Genomic DNA, 18,567 nt, shown 5'->3' on the forward strand with positions numbered 1-18,567 from the left:
ACTTATTGGGATTTTTTTTACCAAAAACATGTAGCAGAATACATTTTGGCTTAAATTTATGACTAACTTTGAGCTTACGATATATTTTTTAATAGCTGAAAGTAGAAAATATTGTTTTTTTTTCAAAATTTTCGTGATTTTTTTGTTTATAGCGCAAAAAATAAAAAGCACACAGGTGATAAAATACCACCAAAAGAAAGCTCTATTTGTGTGAAAAAAAGGACGTAAATTTTGTTTGGGTACAGCATTGCATGACCACACATTTATCATTTGAATTAGTGCAGCGCCAAACAGCAAAAAAAGGCCTGGTCATCAAGGGGGGTAAATCCTCTGGAGCTCAAGTGGTTAAAAGCTTGATGGTGCTTATTGGATTTTGGGGTCCTGTACTTGGCTAGACTGCCAAAAATTCTCTCACGTGTGGTACCCCCATACTCAGGAGAAGTAGCAGAATGTAGTTTGAGGAATAATTCCACATATACCCATGTCATGTGTGAGCAATAAATCATTTAAGTGACAATTTTGTGTAAAAGTAAAAAAGTTGTTTGTCATTTTCTAAAAACTTGTGGTAAACAAATAAATTCTTCTGTTGATTCAACATGGGGGGTGGGGGCATTCTATGCTCAGCATTAGAAGTTTATGCCACACATCACTCACTCTTCTAACCACCTGAAGACCAAGCCTTTGTTCACATGAAAAAAAATCTGTATTTTTTGCTAGGAAATTAATTTAAACCCCAAACATTATATATTTTTTAAAGCAAATACCCTAGTAAATAAAATGGTGGGTGCTGCAATTTGTTATGTCACATAGTACTCGCAGAGTGATTTTTCAAACGCAATTTAAAAAAAATACACTACTTTTTTACTTTTAATGCACAAAAACACAAAATATTGGCCAATTATTTGGTAAAATATAAACGATGATGGTATGCCAAGTAAATAAATACCAAACATGACATGCTTTAAAACTGTGCATGCCCCATGCAATGGCGACAAACTGCATACATTTTTAATATCCATAGGCAACATTTTAAAAGCCTTTACAAGCTACCATTTTAAATTTACAGAGGAGGTCTAGTGATAGAATTACTTCCCTTGATCTGATGTTTGTGGCGATACCTCACATGCATGGTGCAGCCGCTTTTTCCATACTGGCACAGGGTCAACGCTCATGGACGCAGATGCACGCATGCGCGGGGGGGCGAAGGTATTTTTTTTAAGTTATTTTGATTTTTTTTTTATTACTTTTACACTGTCCCCTTCATTTTTTTTTATCACTTTTACTGCTATCACAGGGAATGCAAATATCCCCTATAACTTCAATGGGCATTGTCATATATTCTTTTTTGAGAAATCCGGGTTCTATCAGACTCTAGATATCTCCTCTGCCCTTACATTATCTAATCAAACCAAGATCAGTGTGATCAGATGCTTTCCTAATTTACAAATGGCGCTGTTTATATCCTGGGAAACTGGAGTGATGAAATGCTTGTAGCTTCCGATTTCTTAGGCTATAGAGATTATTGACACCATTCTGGTTTCCAATCAGCTCTATGGTCAGCTGGCAGAAACACCGGCTGCATTCTCAGGTTGCCCCGATGGCACAGGACTGCCCGAGAAGGCCGTGCAAGGCAGTTGGGGAGGGGGGCATTGTCTCCTGCTGCTTGTAAAAGCAATCCTGCAGCTAATTAGCCACTAGGATTGCTTTTACATGAAAACCGATCGCCGGCTGAAAAAAAATTATACCAGGATGCTGCCTGCAGCTGTAGGCATCATCCTGGTATAACCATTCAAAGTCCAGTGATGTACCAGTACCTCGGTTTATGAATTTAATTAGTTCTGCAGGACATTTCTTTTTTTTTTTTTTATATATTTTATAACATTTTTTACATTTCATCCATTCCACCAGTAAAAGTAAAAAAACTCTTATTAAACTGTTATCATCAAAAATACAAAACTTCCCATTCCCCTCACCCTAACCCAATCACTACATCCCCTTCCCTCCCCTCACCCACCTACACCCACCCCCACCCTCCCTCCCTCCCTCACCACTCTCCCTCCCTCACCACTCTGCATCCTTCCCCTCTCTTTGGGAGTCCTAGGGCTTTCTTCCACTTCTGTTTCCTAAATATTTTCAATTAGCTTAAGCTTCTTAAACGCCTCCCATTTTTTCCATTTCTCGTGAAAGCATTCTATTTTATCCTCATCTATATGGTATAGTTCCTCCATTTTATATATCTGATCTACCTTTCTTATCCAGTCCGTTGTTTTTGGTGCTTCTTGTTCCCTCCAAAATTTAGGGATCAAACTTTTTTTTTGCTGCGTTAATATAATGCAATAACCCAGAGTTTTTATATTTTTCAACCGTTAGCTCTGTTCCATGTAAACGACACATCCCTGGGTCCTTTGGTATTTTTATCCCAGTTACTTCCTGTATCTGGTTGATTATTTCCTCCCAATATTCCTGAATTTTATAACACTCCCACCAAATGTGAACCACCATACCCTGTTCCCCACATCCCCGCCAAATAAAGGTGAATTGTCCCTATTTTGTTTGTGAACTATATTTGGTGTCATGTACCACCTTGCTAAACATTTATAATTCATCTCTACATTTTTCATATTTCCATTGCCATGTGTTAATTTATAAATCTTTATTTGCTTATCCTCCTCTATCCTTAATCCTAATTCCCTTTCCCATTTCTCCATATGAGCAGGGATCGTGTTTGTTGTCAATGTAGTAAGAATTTTATATATTTTTTAAGTTCCATGTTTCCCATCAACCCGTGTACTAAATAAATGTTCAAATGGATTCCACTTTTCTTTTTTCCTTAAGGGCCTAGGGAGTTTTTCTATAAAATGTTTCAGTTGAAAATACCGCCACTCGTCCACTTTAGTAAACAACTCAGTCTTCTCTTTCATTTCCACTAAGGGACAAATTTCCTCACCTTTCATTATGTCTCTTAATTGTGCATCTCCTTTTTTTATCCATTTCCCTGCAATGTTTTTCCCTGCAACGTTTTCATTCCCCGGCGGGAAGAAATCTGTGTTTACTTTAGGCATCAACATTGAATTAAATTCCCATCCCATTTCTTGTGCATTGTGTCCCAAATTTTCAAAACATTTCTTGTAACTGTACTTGTGCTATCTGTCAATCCACGACAGTAGGTGGTAACCATATTATCCTACTCAAATATGTTTTACTTAATGCATTTTCTATATTTATCCGACTTATCCCCTGTGCATTATGTGTCCAATCAAAAATATGTGATATCAATACTGAATTGTAATATCTTTTAAAATCAGGAACACCAAGTCCCCCATTCTTTGTCTCTAGTTAGAACTTCGTAACTTATTCTAGGTGTTTTATTCCCCCATATATACTTTGTCATCATTTTTTTCATTATTCTAAAATATAATCCTGGCAGCTTTATTGGGATCATATGAAATTTATATAAAATTTTTGGAACTATTACCATTTTTATCAGGTTTATTGGTCCTATCCAAGATATACCACCTGTCCCTAATTTTCTCACTTCATCCTTGATTTCATTTATTAATGGGATATAATTTGCTTTATATAAATTTGAGGATACGGTTAAATTTTTCTCTCTTCTTGGAAGGTTTGTATAAAAGATCTCCGTTTTATTTGGATTCATTTTTAAGTTAGACAGCTCCCATATTCCTTCACTGTTTTCTTTAAATTGGGTAGTGTTCTCCTTGGATTACCTACATAAAACAGCAAATCATCAGCATAAGCCGCAACTTTATGCTCTGTCTCTCCTATCCAAATTCCCTTTATACCTATGTTATTCCTTATTGTTGCTAAGAGGGATTCTAGGGACAGGACAAACAGCAAGGGTGACAATGGGCATCCCTGTCGGGTCCCGTTATACAACTTAAAGCTCTCTGATATTTCTCCATTTACCTTTATTGCGGCTGATGGTTGACTGTACAGTTTCTTTATCCATACTCTCATTTTAGGGCCCATCCCCAAAGATTTCAATGTATCCAACATATACCCCCAATCTAATCTATCAATCAAACGCCTTCTCAGCGTCTACAGACAATAACAAAACGGGGAATTTTCCTCTTACTTTTTTGTATAAGGAATAGCAATCTTAATCCATTATCCCTACCCTCTCTCCCTGGGACAAACCCCACTTGATCCATATGAATCCACATGGGCATTAAATCATTTAACCTATTTGCTAGAACTTTTGTATATAGTTTAGTGTCTATATTTAGCAAGGATATCGGTCTAAAGCTGGAACACTGTGTACTATCTTTCCCTTCTTTCGGTATTATTGTAATATGAGCTTGTAGGGATTCCTCTCTCATTTCCATCTCCCCTCCCAATGCATTCATATATAAACTCAATTTAGGTATCAGCTGATTTTTACATTTTTTATAATATCTCACATTGTACCCATCCAGTCCCGGACTTTTCCCTGCTATAGTACTCTTCAATGAACTTTGAATTTCTTCTTTTGTTATTGATTTCTCAATATGTAGTTCCTACCTTTCTTTTTTCTTTGAGCTCTCATTAAATATTTTCCTGGTCTATCTCCCCACCGGTATCTTTCACTTATCTTATTAAACACCTTCCTCTTTTCTTCCTCCATTAAATTATTTAGTTCTTCTCGTTATTCTATTACTCTGCTTGATATCTTTTGTTATTTTCTTTTTATGTATCTGTTCTAATTCAAATAGTTCTCTAAGGAGTGTATTTATTTTCTCTTTCCTTTCTTTTTTTTTTCACCCCAATCGCTATTGAGATTCCTCTAATGTAGGCCTTATGGGCTTCCCACACTGTCGCTACAGACACCTTTTCAGTCTAGTAGGAGACTAGATAATAGGAGATAGTAGTAGGAGAGGTAGTAGGAGATAAGAGAAGCAGGGAGAAACCTAGGGAAAGAATGGAAGAATATAATAGTAATGGAGGAGGTTAATTTTATGACCTATAATGTCAAGGGGTTAAATAGTCCAGATAAAAGATTCAAGATACTTAGAGAAATACAAAAAAGATTTATTGAGGTGGTGTTTATACAGGAAACCCATTTAATACAGGAAACAAAAGTGAAATTACATTCTAAGCACTACCCAATATGGTTTTACGCAGACTCTCCAACCAAACGTGCTAAAGGTGTAGCAATAGGGTTTGTGAAAAATATAGGGTTTAAATTGGAAGAAAAAATTGAGGAGCTGGAGGAGAGATAATTATTTTTATAGGGGAAATTGCAGGAAGTAGAATGTATACTGGCAAATATATACTGTCCTAATAAAAACCTGAGGTCTATCTAAAGAATATATTGAGGAATCTATTAGATTTTAAAAAAGGCAAATTAATTGTGGCAGGAGACTTTAATTGTTGCATGGATCCTCAGATGGATACGACGTCACATGTAATGAGAGAGGGTAATAAATACCTGAAAGTATTGGAGAAAACAATACAACAATGTCAGCTGGTGGATAGTTGGAGAATTAAAAATCTGAAGGATAGAGATTATACATTTTACTCTCATGCACATGAGATGTATTCAAGATTGGATTATATAATGCTAGATCACAGACTTTTAGAGTCTTTGGTGAAAGCAAAGATAGAAATTATAACATTATCGGATCATGCACCTGTCACAATGAGATTGATATGGGGAAGAGAACAAAAAAAGACATACACTTGGAGATTAAATGAGACACTTCTTCAGGATCAGGAGACGGTGCAGATGATTAAAAAAGAAATAGAGCAATATTTTGAAAGAAATGAGACTGCAGGACATTTCGTATAGCAAAAAATTAGTAAACCGAAACACTGTTTCCCATAGGAATGCATTGAAAACCAATTAATCTGTTCCGAAGGCCAGAAAAACAGTAAACGCTACTAAAATACCGCATGATTTCTTTTGTTAACTCATGGTATTTTAGTAGTGACAACCATGTGTTATGTTTCAGCTGTCAGCGGGGTTCCCCACTGACTGCTGAATGTAAAAGAATTGCTGTCAATTAAAAAAAAAATGTTTTCATTGCTGGCGATTCACTCAGCTGTCAGGTGCCAGATTTTAAATGTAATTACCGTTTTTTTTTTCTTCACTATACAGTAGTTCAGAAATTCATCTGTCACTTTCCCCCTCCAGCTAAAAGAGAGAAAGTTTCTTTTAGTTTATTTCCCCAAGTTGAAAGAAACAATGTTTCCTATCAGTTTCTTAAAAGATACAAAGTATCCTTTAGCTCTGGGGAAACTGACAGCTAATGTTGTGAGCTATAATGAAGAAAAAGAAAGATGGCAATTGCATTAAAAATCAGCACTGACATACACTTCGTGTTGTGAAAACAATTTGTAAAAAATGTGTAAGCCGAGGCGTTATTTTCAATGGATTTTCATTCATAAACCGAAAATTACATTAACAGAGGCATTCGTAAATCAAGGTATTACTGTATATGCTATGTTCTTTTTTTTTTTTGTATGCAGCTTGTGGACTGAATGAAATAAAGAGAAGAAATCTCTGCCAGAAAAAGTGTGTGATATGCCCACCATACCGCCCTGCATCCACCCACTTCTAATAGTGGGCACACATTAGGACACACTTTGCCACATGCGCCAGTTCCCAGATTGTACAAATGTCTAAATAGTGGCACACTTGAATAAAAATTGTCCACTTATAAGTGGTACCCCATATGGAAAAAGGATGACACCAAGTCCCAAACTTTCTTGCCACTACTCTCCAAGTAGTCTGGGCATCTGGGGGGCTCCACGTGACTATTTTTTCCCTCATAAATCCGAAACTTATAAGTATAGCCTGTTGTCCTCTCACATGTCTTCTACAGCTTGACCCTATATCTGGCACTCTTGTTTATGAGAAATTGAATGCAAGGTGGCCAGAAAAATTAATGAGGGACTCATCAACACAGATTTTTTGCTGGGGAGTATAGACATCTGCAAATGTTTGGTTAAGGTGATTTGTGAGGGGCTGAATTTTGTGGAGCCGGTCAAATTCAGGGTCACCCCGAGGACGACAGGGTATATTGTCGTTGAAATGCATAAAACACATTATACTCTCATATCTATGCCTGGCCATGGCAGCAGAGAACACGGGCATATGATGAATCGGGTCTGTGGACCAATACAACCGCAATTCATGTTTTTTAGTAATGCCCATGTTGATGGTTAGGTCCAAAAAAATTTTAATTCAGAAACCGTAATGAGTTTCCATGCAAATGGTCTGGCAAGGTTTGAGTATGGGTTGGCGGTGATACATTTTTGTACATATAAATTGCTTTGATTCACAATCAATGCATACAGATCTTCTGTGAAAAACCAAAAAATCAAGGGGAGTAGTTAAATTTGCTATTTCAACCTGAATTCTGGGTTGGGCAGTGAATGGGGGAAGTAAGGGAGATGCAGAATTTGTGGGCTGTCAGTCGGGATTTTCAAGCACATCCGGAAGGATACTTGGGGCTCTACAGGCCTGTGTGAGAATTCTTGGTGGCTGCAGAACAATACTTGTGCTCGCCACCGCACCAGCTTGTACTACACTTATGGGACTCGCCACGTCACCAAGTTATACTGCAGTGCTGGTATTATTATCATTGTTATACATTATTTATATAGTGCCAACAGTTTGCTCAGCGCTTTACAATATAACGGGAGACAATACAGCAACAATACAGTTCAATACAAGAGGGTTAGGAGGGCCCTGCCCCTTGGAGCTTACAATCTAAGAGGTATGTGAAAGACCAGGATGTACTAGGCCACTAGAACTCGTCAGTTCACCAAAAGGTAGCGTGGCACTAGTACTGGCACTCTGCTGCATATGAGAGTCATCAAAAGTTACCGGCAAGTGTGTCACGTACCTGGATAGTAAGCCTGACATGAAGAGGCAGGCCTCCTGTACAACTCCGGCTCAAGGACCGCTGATGGTGAAACAGCGGTCGCAGGGGCACGGTGGGGTATGAGTGCCTGTGATCAGTTCAGTAATAGCGGATGAGCTGATAAGTTGTATGCAGGGAGCAGGGTTCTGATGCAGCCGTGCTGGATGGTTATATACTTGAGAGCAGCGTGCTGAGGATGCAGGATCAGATGAGCCGGGTTCTGTATTGGTCAGGCAGATCAGGCTTACAGCAGCAGAAGGAAGAGTAGTTAGGTCAAAGGCCAGTACAGCAACGGAAGATCAATCATACAAGAGAGGAGACAGAAGAATAATCCTAGACAAGCCAGAGGTCAGGGCAGGTAGCAATCAAGCGGAGTTCAGGAACAGGCTGGTTCGGTATCAGGAAACAATCACAGGAATCAGGGAACACGAGCAGGGAAAAGACCATACGGCAATGGGACAACTACTGCAGCCAGTTTAAATAGCCCTTTTGGGGCCAGCATTAGTGACAAGTGCGTGCTCGAGTGCGCATGAGCGCCTATGTCCAAGTGCCTGCACATCTGTTCGGCTTGTAAAGGAGCATATTTGTGCACCATGGAACTTCACCTGCACTATGGGCAGGCCTTTCCTGACATGGCCCCCTCCCTATGGGCAGCCTCCGGTTGCCCAATTGGCTCCTTTTGTGTGGGTGACTGAGAAAAAACTCACAAACTAAGTTCGTAGCATGCACGCTCTGTGCAGGTTCCCATGAATTTTCCTCTGGCCCATACCCCTTCCATTTGATTAGGTATTGCGTTTGGCCCCTCCTTTTCCTACAGTCCACAACAGCCTCAACCTCAAATTCCTCCTCTCCATTACTAATTATAGGCTCAGGGGGCCTTGACCTTCGATCAGAAAAGAGATCTGGTACTGCAGGTTTTAGTAATGACATGTGAAAACCTGGATGAACTTTAAGGGATTCTGGCAATGCTAAATCATAAGAAACATCGTTACTTTTGCATCTTACCGGAAATGGTCCCACAAACTTAGGTGCCAGCTTCCTTGAAGGACATGGCATTTTCAGGTTGGTTGTGGCAAGCCAGACCTGGTCTCCAGGGTGCATGATCAGTTCTCCCCTTCTCCTTTTATCGAAAATCTTTTTGTTGTCCTCCTGGGTTTTTGTGACAGTCTCCTGTAACAATTTCTTGTTAGTAAAAAAGAAACATAGTGTATCTTGAGCAGTAGGGACAAAACTTTCTGGCACAAGGTCAGATAGAAAGGTAAGGTGAAACCCATAATAAGCAAAAAATGGGGATTGTTTGGTGGCAGAATGGTTGGAGTTATTGTATGCAAACTCTGCCAGTGGCAGGAACAACACCCAATCATCTTGGACAAAAGAAGTATAACACTGGATGTACTGCTCCAGGGTCTGATTAGTCCTTTCAGTCTGTCTGTTGATTTGTGAGTGATAGACCGAAGAAAAAGACAGTTTGATTTTCAAGGTTTCACATAGTGCCCTCCAGAATCTTGATGTGAACTGCACCCCTCGGTCTGAAAGAATGTTTACAGGAATTTCATGGAGCCTGACAATTTCTTTAATAAAGACCCGAGTGGTTTCGAAAGCAGAGGGTGTATTTTTCAGGGGCAAAAAATGGGCCATCTTTGATAGTCGGTCTACTAACACGAAGATGGCAGTACATCCTTCTGAAGGTGGGAGCTCCACTACAAAATCTATTGATATCATCTTCCATGGTCTATCAGGTACAGGCAGAGGTCTGAGCAATCCCCAGGCTTTATTTCAGGTACTCTTATTTCGGGTACAGATGGTGCATGCCTTTACAAAAGCTTTACAGTCTTTTCCCATATCTGGCCACCAGAATGTGCATTGTGCTAGCTCTACTGTCTTGGTGACCCCGAAGTGACCCGCTAAAGTGTGGTCATGGCAATACCGAAGGACAAAGGTGCGCATTTCTTTGGGTACCAAAATTTGTTCACCTCTCCATAGAAGTCCATCCTTGCTTTGTACTGTAACTCTGGGTGGGCTGGATGTTCCTGCTGATACCTGCTGTAGTTGGGATAATAGGCTGGTCTGTAGTAGCAGAAAGTTCCCTGCTGGCAAGATGGTGTCTGGTATTGGGGTTTCCTTTGGATCCTTGAACATGCGTGATAGTGCATCGGGTTTGGTGTGCTTGGACCCAGGCCTATAAGTAATGTGAAAGGTAAATCTCAAAAAGAATATTGCCCATCGGGCCTGACGTGGTTTAAGGCATTTATCAGTCCTTAAGTACTCAAGATTTTTGTGATCAATATATATTAAAATCGGATGCGTGGCTCCTTCTAGCAGGTATCTCCATTCTTCCAGGGCTACTTTAATTGACAGAAGCTCCCGGTCCCCAACGTTGTAGTTCCTTTCAGCCAAAGAGAGCTTCCATGAGAAAAATGCTACTGGATGCATTAATTCCTTGAGTCCTTTCTGTTGGGAAAGAACTGCCCCAACTGCGTTTTCTGATGCGTCTACCTCTAGGATATAAGGCAGTGTAGAGTCTGGATGGCTTAGAATAGGAGCAGCTGTGAATAGTTTCTTCAGGGTTTCAAAGGTGGCCTGTACTTCAGGGGTCCAGTGGAAACGGACCCCTAGTTTGGTGAGCTGGGTAATGGGTGAAATGAGGGCTGATAAGTTTTTAATGAATTTTCTGTAAAAGTTAGCGAAGCCTACGAACTGTTGGATTCACTTTTTATCTGAGGCTACTGGCAAGTCCAGGATTGCTGAGACTTTTTGTGGATCCATTTTAATTCCAGCTGTGGAAATCATCCGTCTGAGAAATAGAATACTTTTTTGTTCGAAATTGCATTTCTCGACCTTGGCGTACAGTCTGTGCTGACAAAGTCGTCCCAAGACATTCTTAACATGTCCTTAATGGATCTCCAAGGATGTGGAAAATATTAGGATGTCATCTAGATAGACTATGACAAAGATGTAAAGGTAATCTCTGAAAGTATCATTGATGAAATGCTGGAAGGTAGCAGGTGCGTTGCACAATTCGAACGGCATGACCAAATACTCGAAGTGGCCAAATCTAGTACGAAAAACAGTTCTCCATTCATCCCCTTCCTGCATACGGACTGATACCGAACAGGCTGGTTCGGTATCGGGAGACAATCACAGGAATCGGGGAACACGAGCAGGGTAAGGACCATACGGCAATGGGACAACTACTGCAGCCAGTTTAACCACTAGCCTACAGGGCTACCCCCTTCCTGCCCAGGCCAATTTCCAGCTTTCAGCGCTGTCACACTTTGAATGACAATTGTGCGGTCATGCATCATTGCACCCATATGAAATTTTTATCATTTTTTTGAGACAGATAGAGCTTTCTTTTGGTGGTATTTAATCACCTCTGACTGGGATTTTTTTATTTCTTAAACAAACCAAAAACCCCTGAAATTTTTGAAAAAAAAAGTTTTTTCTTAGTTTTTGTTATACAATTTTGTAAATAAGTGATTTTTCTCCTTCACTGATGTGCGCTAATGAGGCTGCAGTGATGGACACTGATAGCTGGCACTGATGGGCACTGATGAGGAGGCACTGGTAGGTTGCACTGATGGGCATTGACAGGCATCACTGATGGGCACTGAAAGGCAGCACTGATACATGACACTGATATATGGCACTGACTGGCGGCACTGATAGGCAGCACTGACTGGCACTGTTAGGCGGCACTGACTGGCACTGTTAGGCGGCACTGACTGGCACTGACTGGCACTGATAGGCGGCACTGACTGGCACTGATAGGCGGCACTGATTGGCAGCACTGATAGGTGGCACTGGCTGGCACTGATGGGTGACATTGAAAGGCAGCTCAGATGGGCACTGATATGTGGCATTGATGTGTACTGGTATGCACTGATATGTGGAATTGATGTGGCACTGATGGGCACTGGCATGTGGCACTCATGAGCACTGACAGGTGGCACTTCTGGGACCACACTGATCATCAGGGCACACTGATCATCAGTGCCCTGATGATCAGTGTACATGTCACCTCCGCGGAAAGCCGATTACCGGCTCTCCTCTCCTCTCGAGCTGTCAGCGTGAGAGCTCGTGGGGAGAGAAATGCCAATAACCGGCATTTCCCTGTTTACATGTGATCAGCTGTGATTGGACACAGCTGATCACATGACCGAGCCGACATCTTCGGCTCTTTCCGTGATCCGCTGTGTCCCTCCGGCGATCGCCACGCTGCACGCTCCCTGAGCTGCGCATGCGCAGTGAGAATGGTAGGATGTCATATGACGTCCTATCAGAATGAGAGAACCACCTTGCACCCATCATTATACTATAGGGCGGGCGGAAGGCAGTTAAATAGCCCTTTTGGTGCCAGCATTAGTGACAGGCGCTCGCCTGTATGAGCGAGTGCACGCACACGTGTGCGTACCTATGTCCAAGTGCCTGCACATCTGTTTGGCTCGTAAGGACTATTTCTGCGCTGTGGAACTTCACCTGCACTATGGGCAGGCCTTTCCTGACAAAGTGCTAACAGAGATCAGGCCTGATTCTGCGAACACTGCGGTTTTGTGTGCAATGTTTCAAGTGACAGTGACCTACTGCACTTGCTGGGGGAGAAGGGGGAGGGGGGTAAGCATAGGGGCTAATGCAGGTAGTGGCACGTGCCGGGGTTTATCCCGCTAACGCTGCATTTTTGGGGACACTATCAGGGGCGGACTGACAACTCATGGGGCCCCCGGGCAATAGGGGATCATGGGGCCCCTGTGTCCTTGCCCACACCTAAAAAAGCCTATGAAAAAGGTACCAGGGGCATCTCATGGGGCCCCCTACTGACCCCGGGCCCTCGGGCAGTGCCTGAGTGCTTGAATGGTCAGTCCGCCCCTGGACACTATACTAATGTGAACGCTAGTATAGTGCTGATCTGCTCAAAGATATTGACCCGTTCAGACACTATACTAGCAATGGAGATTTATTGTGTATGAGGGTCTTCCTGGCAATCGAGGGGTTACATGTGATGACTGGTGTACTGATGGGCAATATGTCCAATACGGTCACCGCAGGCCGATTGGGCAGAGGATTAAACAAACACAGTAGCGTCTCTTCAAAGGCAGGAATTCGTGAATTGCAAGTAAGCACTTAGAAACAGTTTAACACTTTCAGAAAGAAGGATTTATTACTAAAAGAGTCAAACAGGTGCAATAAAATATTTACAAAGAAAATGTAACTATATATATATATATATATGCATATAAAGGTACAGCGAAGAGATAATAGGAAGGAAATTACAGGGTTAAGTTACTTGCCCATATGCCTTGGTAGCAGATCCAAGTTGCAGAGCAGGATGATTTGTTGATCTCCTTTTGTTACGATGTTCAGCTGAGGAGATCTGTTAAAAACTCTAACTCGCAGGCTTGCTAGCCTGTCTCTTTTTTAAAAATCCCTCTGAAAGGGGGGTTGCTCTGACTACGCTGTTTTGGGAGGAGTCAGTGGGGAACTCTGAATTAGAGCCAACATCTGTCATAATCCATGACATGAAACATCGGGGGGTAAAGCCTGACTTGAGGAATATTCAATTTTCTCTCAAGTCCGGAGAGAAGCTATCTTATTTTGATTATGATGGGGGAGAAAGTTTACACTTTCCCAGACTGCTGGCACCAACTAGGGATGCCTAACCTGTGGTTGACCCCCCCCCCCCCCCATCTGTCAGGAGATAAGTTTGCCTCTCAGGAAGGGAGGGGGTAGGGAGTGCGAGGAATAAGGAATACTTCCATTAAAAGAAAAAGGGGAACTCCGCGTCCAACTCTGATGAGCTAGTTTGCTACACTGGGGCCCTGGATCTTCTATTGGAGATTTCACTCCCAACTGGGAGTACTTATAATACCAAGGGAAAGGGTCAGCTGTACAAAGCCGACTGAACGCTAGCAACAACATTGAATAGTAATAACAGGAACAAATGGCCAGAAGGCCTTACACCACTTCAAATGATCCAAGAGTTTACCCAGTGGCAGTCTTTTCCTCTTCTGTGTTATTGCACAGCACAGTACTTGCAGAAGTTCAGCCCCTGGCAGGCACAACACTATGCTCTACCCACACCAATATAGCCCCTGGCCAGTGCAGTATGGCAGCTCTGTTTACAGCAGCACAGGGAAATTAAAACAGCCTCTAGTAGTCACAGGACAGTAGCACAGGAACAGTACTACAGTCTCTGGTGGACTTAGGAGAGCAACACAAGAACAGCAGCACAGTGCTCATGGCTCCCAGTAGCACAGTCTATATTAGCCTTTATACAGCAGCTCTGCATACTGGTCCTGGCTCCCTGTAGGCTTCGCTCAAATAGTACAGCACCAATAAAAGGAAACTCCAAGCTTGTGGCACTATAATAGCAGTCCTGTAGTCCTCTTTCACCCTGTCCTAGCCTCCATGTGGTTCCCTGCATTCCCTGTACAGTGCAGGGGAGAGTAAACAAAAGAGCAGGGAGGCTGGAATGCCTGGCCTAGTCACTGGGGGATGGGAGCCTGAAAGCCTGTCAGTTAATCTTATTTGGCAAGGTGTGTTCACAGGCAGACAGACAGATGTCATAGGCAGAGGCAGCATGCCTGGATTACAAGTGGAAGGAAGGTTGATGCTTGGGTTACAGAGAGAGGGCCGCCGGGCCCAGACCCAATCACCCTTCCTTGGCACTCGGGTTCCGGAGCTGCTGGCCAGGCCTCCGATAGATGGTGTCTGGATTCAGAAGGTGCCGGCTGACTGGGCCACAGAGACAAAGGGAATGGCACCATCAGGAATCCAAGGGTCAGCTAGAGTCTGGGCATTCCTAGTGGTCGCGGTCCTCAAGCAGGATACGATGACCAGGCTTTCTGAGAGCCATGGAAAACTGAATGCCAGCCCTGTGGTTGTGCTTACCCCATGCCCAGGGGCCATGAGGTAATGGAGCATCCGGTAGGTGCCTACTGTTTTGCCATCATGGACCTGAGCAAGGAGCATGGGCCACCATCTCTAACCCATCAAGCTCAAGACGAGCCAGCCTTCACTACCCCATGTGGCTTGCCTGATTCCACGGGAAAGCTAGTTGGGGTTGAGAATGCACCGACCACCTCTCCAGCGGTCAGGAATGGCTTGCAGTGCGCAGTGGACCTGGGTGCAGTTGTCCACTTTGTCCACTGTCTGGGAAGAGCCACTTGGGCCCCTGTCACTAGTCTGGAACCAACCGCCGTGCCCAGTCTGACAGTCGAGAAGGGTAACTGTCAGTGGTTCAGTTTAGGAACCCATCAGTAAGAAGAGACCCCCAGAGGTCTGGGCATGGGGAGACTGAGGCAGTTGAGGCCTGGTCTGCTCCCCAGGCCAAAAAGCAGGTTACGTCAGTCGCGGGTACAGCTGGCTACGGTAAGACGCCTGGATGCGATGATCATGGCTTAGCTGGACCTGTGGCTGACCTAGCAGACAGGAAACTAGAGGAACTGGTGTCCTGGATGCTAGCAGGTAACGAGGACTGTCCATCTTGGATGAAGGTACCTGTGGACACCACTGGGAGGCGAGGCCCAGAATTCGCCTATCCGGTTCCGGTGCCCACAGGCGCTACTACCTTCAGGCCAGATGTAATCCTAAGCCTGAGGAAGAAGGTAGGAGAGGGAAATCTCCTTCTGTACCTCAAAAAGAAGCTACATATTAATATGTTAGCAAATGACACCCCTGAGCCGAAGTGTTTTGTGAACAGGTGGGCACCCCGGCAGTTGCCACGGGATTCGGATAGCCACAGCCGACTGGTACCCACCCGTGACCACTCACTTGGTCGGCCCAGTAGTGTTGCTGGGGAGAACGGCATCCTGTTCAGATGGACTCCGGTTCTCCCACAGTGCAGCGGTACAAGGACGACACAAGAGGAACCTCTGGACAGAGGTCGGTTGCGTCAGGAGGGAACTTGTAGTCCCCTCCCTGGCAACCACCTGAGCGGGAGGTGTAGCAAACTAGCTCATCAGAGTTGAACGCGGAGTTCCCCTTTTTCTTTTAATGGAAGTATTCCTTATTCCTCACACTCCCTACCCCCTCCCTTCCTGAGAGGCAAACTTATCTCCTGACAGATGGGGGGGTCAACCACAGGTTAGGCATCCCTAGTTGGTGCCAGCAGTCTGGGAAAGTGTAAACTTTCTCCCCCATCATAATCAAGATAAGATAGCTTCTCTCCGGACTTGAGAGAAAATTGAACATTCCTCAAGTCAGGCTTTCCCCCCGGATGTTTCATGTCATGGATTATGACAGATGTTGGCTCTAATTCAGAGTTCCCCACTGACTCCTCCCAAAACAGCGTAGTCAGAGCAACCCCCCTTTCAGAGGGATTTTTAAAAAAGAGACAGGCTAGCAAGCCTGCGAGTTAGAGTTTTTAACAGATCTCCTCAGCTGAACATCGTAACAAAAGGAGATCAACAAATCATCCTGCTCTGCAACTTGGATCTGCTACCAAGGCATATGGGCAAGTAACTTAACCCTGTAATTTCCTTCCTATTATCTCTATGTTTTGGACAGGCGACTTTTCAATCATTATAGTGTATATTTGATAACGGGAGTTTCCCAGTCTCCGACAAAAGTGGTGGTGGCAGTAGAGGGTTAGTTGCGTAATTAACCCGACCCAGTAACAAGCGCATTCAGGCTGCAGGCACTGATTGTAGTCCATTAGCTGGGCAATCGCTGTGCTGGGTGCAGCTGGGTGTGGCCTTGTTACGCGCCTCACACCGCGGTTTTAGATCGGCCGGTCCTTCAGTCACGAGCTTGGTAAGAAAGGTCTGGGGTCTGACGCCGTGAGCGTGACGTATTACTGTTAGTCGCGGACGTGCGATTGTCGCATCTTGGTGGCAGCGATCATGACACCCAGCACTGGCTAACTGTGCTCAGTGACCACTGGTCAGTGGTTTAGTGTGCACTTCTTTTATCTGTAGTTAGGCCACCCCGAAGTCTGCCCATATCAGCTGCTGTGTAAATCTACAGTAATGCACAGTGGCTAAATGGTTAGCACTTCCGCCTGGCAGTACTAGGGTCGCTGGTTTGAATCCCAACCATGGCACCACCTGCCTGGAGTTTGCATGTTCTTCCTGTGACTGCGTGGGTTTTCTCTGGGTACCCTGGTTTCCTCCCACACTCCAAAGACATGCTGGTAGGTTAACTGGATCCTGTCTAAATTGGCCCTAGTCTGTGTATGAATGTGAGCTAGGAACCTTAGATTGTACACCCCATGAGGGTTAGGCACTGAATGTACAATATACTGTATGTAAAGCGCTGTGTAAATTGATGGCGCTATATAAGTACCTGAAATAAATAAATAAAATAATGTTGCATCTATGTTATGTATCCATTGTATTACTGTGCATGCATTACTATGTTACACTGCTGTGGTTTGTTGTTTGTTCATTTTTTTGTTTGTTCCCTTTACAGGGCTTTCACATTATAATAAAGTCAATCACAATCAAAGGCATCCCTGGGAGGAAAAGATGGATCCATTGAATCAGTGTCTCCTCCAGGGGTAGCACTACAAGAGTTTCTGCCTTCACCAATTCTTTCTGTAACATTGACCGATGGCTGAGACAGGTAGGAAGAATTTGGGTTGCACATCTTGTTGCTAAAATCTCAGATATGAACAGATATGAAAATGTGGTCAAAATTAACTAGTCTGCATTTAATACTTTCCCTTTTTAGGTGAACATATCCTTTAAATCATATTTATGTTTGATTTTTCTTTGAAGACCTAAACAATATATTGTCTCTGTTTGCCATCATAACTTCGAGTGGAGTCCCACAGACCAAGGTCTTTGTGCACAATTAGAGAAGCAATCATCTCAGGAAATGCACGCTATATAAATGTCAAAAATTATTTAATTTTCAATTCGAGAATTGAAAATTCATTTCTATGTGCGTGTTCTGTAATTCAGCCTTTGTAGAATAGAATGGAAAAAGCACAATGGGGATGTGTGTATATATATATATAAATCAGTGAAAAGAGGAACAGAAGGTCAGCTGTAATACACAAAGCAATCAACAATCTTTTTAACAGTAGCATAACAAGTTTTCAGAATAGCAGACAATAATATGTTTGGATCAGTCGCATAAATTTCTAACCAACACTTTATTATTTACTGCTACCTGAAAGACCTCTTTGTGTCTTATTAGAAAAGCCTGCAAATAGAAACTCACAGGAAAAACAACAGAAGAATGTAAAAGTATCAATAAAACTGATGCATAATATGCTAAAGCTAGTCCTTGAGATATCTACCTCTATACCCATCTAGGTCCCAAGCAATACCTCTATCCCCAGCTTCAGGGATAATCAATTGTAACATGCTTGCTGTAATGTTAGCTACAGGATGTTAAAATCAACACAATATGGCAGTGTCCCACAAATTCAGTCTCTCACATTCTGCAGAGAAGCCCCATGGACCTTGTATGGTGAATCGCAGGATTTTGCTGGGGAGCAGTGTATCAGAGGACTACTTTTCCCAGTGCTGGCCCCACAGATGGGGGCATATATATACAGAAGCCTGGGAGACTGGACAGAAAGTGAGAGGGGAGAAAGCTGGAGAGAGGAAGCAGAGAGAGGGAATGGTTCCGACTGCCAGAGAGAACTGGACCAAGCCAGAGAGAGGGGAGAAGCAAGGAGGAGCCACTGACCTTTCCACCTTGTTCAGTGAGACAGTCTGCCAGCAGGTGATACGGAGCGCAGGGACTGGAC

Source organism: Staurois parvus, unplaced genomic scaffold (assembly GCF_062004578.1).
Source record: "Staurois parvus isolate SC_StPar_1 unplaced genomic scaffold, SC_StPar_1.0 ptg000002l, whole genome shotgun sequence".
In the NCBI taxonomy this organism is placed as follows: Eukaryota; Metazoa; Chordata; class Amphibia; order Anura; family Ranidae; genus Staurois; species Staurois parvus.